This window comes from Dermacentor silvarum, chromosome 4 (assembly GCF_013339745.2).
Source record: "Dermacentor silvarum isolate Dsil-2018 chromosome 4, BIME_Dsil_1.4, whole genome shotgun sequence".
Taxonomy (NCBI): Eukaryota; Metazoa; Arthropoda; class Arachnida; order Ixodida; family Ixodidae; genus Dermacentor; species Dermacentor silvarum.
Genome location: NC_051157.2, coordinates 220,050,155 through 220,052,654, shown reverse-complemented (window position 1 = coordinate 220,052,654; position 2,500 = coordinate 220,050,155). Strand labels below are relative to the sequence as shown.

The 2,500-nt window shown below is 54.0% G+C and overlaps 1 pseudogene; it reads left to right on the top strand.

Moving 5' to 3' along the window:
- LOC119451264 (large subunit ribosomal RNA) overlaps window positions 1-2,500 on the top strand; it is an 8,770-nt pseudogene that overhangs the window by 2,018 nt on the left and 4,252 nt on the right.

The following is a 2,500-nucleotide window of genomic DNA, read 5'->3' as shown; positions in this document are numbered from 1 at the left end:
ATCGGCCCTTCGGGGCCCAGTGCGGCAACGCAAACCAGCTCGGAGACGCCGATGGGAGCCCCGGGAAGAGTTTTCTTTTCTCTGTAAGGAGATCGAGTCCCTGGAATGGGTTCACCCCGAGATAGGGACGGTGGCTCCGTAGAGCAGTGCGGCTCTTGCGCTGTCCGGTGCGCTCCTGTCGGCCCTTGAAAATCCGAGTGAGGGAGTGTGATTTTCGTGCCGGACCGTACCCACATCCGCAGCAGGTCTCCAAGGTGAACAGCCTCTAGTCGATAGACCAATGTAGGTAAGGGAAGTCGGCAAAACGGATCCGTAACCTTGGGAAAAGGATTGGCTCTGAGGGCTGAGCCGGTCGGGCTGGGGTCCAGAAGCAGGAACGGCACTGCACCGGGACTGGGCGAGGCTCGCCGCCGTAAAAAGCGGTGCGGCCGAGCCCGGACCAGCGTCGGGACCTTCCTGTGGAAAGCCACAGCTGTGCATTTTCCGTGGGCTTCGCGCCTGAGGTTCTTGCTTCGGCCGGCAGAAAACAGCCAACTCAGAACTGGCACGGACCGGGGGAATCCGACTGTCTAATTAAAACAAAGCATTGCGAGGGCCGTTGACGGTGCTGACGCAATGTGATTTCTGCCCAGTGCTCTGAATGTCAACGTGAAGAAATTCAAAAAAGCGCGGGTAAACGGCGGGAGTAACTATGACTCTCTTAACGGCCTACGGCCGCAAATGAATGTGACAAATAGCGGTCCTGTACTGCAAGTGGTGGATTGAGCCTTATTTTGAGTCTCTCCACTGCGCCCCACCATAACACGGACTCATAAACCGAAGTTGACTGAGCGGGTGGTTCCGCGAGTGGGTGGTTGAGGGCCTCGGAAGCTAGTTCTTGCAACTAGTGAGGAGAGGCCTTCCCTTCTGCGTTGCCTCGTAAGAGGGTCAGGCTGTAGCAGCAGTGCTGCGAGTGGGTTTGAGCCGTGCTCACCTGCGTACTGAAGCCCGTGGGGTTAGCCCTGACGGGTCACAGGGTGTCACTGATCCCCTGGCTAAACCTAAAGGCACGCTACCGCCTTCACGAGGTAGCGCCCGCATGCCAAGCGGTAGGGAGCGAGCTCCAGAGGTTCGCTACACCTCAACCAAGTAGCGCCTGCCTCTCGGCAGCAGGGAGCTTGCTCCAAAGGGGTCCACTACACCTCTCACAAGTAGTGCCTGCCTCTGGGCAGCAGGGAGCTTGCTCCAACGAGGTACGCTACACCTCCCCCAAAGTAGTGCCCTTGGCTTTCCAAGGAAGGGGCCACCGCCCAACGGTTCGTTGTACCGTCTACAAAACAACGCCCTGGAGATTGTGTTTTTTTCCAGGAAGCTCTGATCCAGAGATTTTTTTTTTCCTACTACTATCCTGTCTTTTCTCCTCCTTACTGGTCTGGTTGTCAAATCTTGAGGTTCTGGTTGTTAGCATCCACAATTCCATTCCTAGTGTCGTAACTTTTTGGGGTTGGGTTTTTTCTTTTTCTCTCGTTTTTTTATTTGTGGGTTGGGTTGCGCAGCTTTGCGCGTGGGTTTTACTGCCGCCCCGGCACACGTGGTAGCGCGGGGTGAGTGTTGCGATTATGTCGACGTTTGTGAGAGACTTCGTTACGGGCAGGAGCACTGCCTTTAGAGATAATTCACTTGTTTGCCATGTCTGTCAACTGCGGGTCACATCTCGCATCAAACTTGAAGACCACTACTCTACACATCAGATACAACTTTTGTGGCGCTGTTTATCATGCAGGAGGGAATACAATTCCTCACAGAAAATCTCTTCACACTATTCTAAATGTGCTAAACGCAACGCAGCACGTTCCAACACACAAACTTCATCGGTGAGTGTGTCACAGTCTCTTGCAACGGAGAACGTCTTAGAAGGTCCAGATACCAATGATGGTGGTTCTGCATTTGTGCTGGAGGGTCGAGATTCTGCTGAAAGGTGTGTTGCTACTCAAAGTGGGACACAATTCCAGACAGTTTCTCCGACTGATGGGTTAGGGCCGGTTGTGTCTTTGGGACTGGATCCCAGTGCTGAGACTCAAGCTACGAGATCATGCGATTCTGGGGATGCCCTGCATACGCCGCTGGATACAGTTTATCCAGAAGAGGTGTCTCGAATGTCTAGCTCAGCGTTGACTCCTACACCTGCGATATATCACTCTACAGGGCAAGGTAGATGGTCTCAAGACGACATAATGGCCCTGGCTTTGGCTGAACTCCGTCTTCCATTGGGGGCTGCTGTGATAAGGACTCTAGCGGGACAATTTCCGATGCGCACCGAGGCTTCCATAGAGCACATACGAAGAACGCCACGTTATAAGGCCGCAATAGATCTCCTGAATGATGCTGATCTTGAAGAGGTGGGTCAATCTACTACTCCCGATGTTCCAAGCTACTCCCATTGCAGGTGGACTGACTCAGACCTTGCTGCCCTTGCGATGGCAGAGGCTCGACTTGTGGCAAGCCGCACTGTGAACGAGGA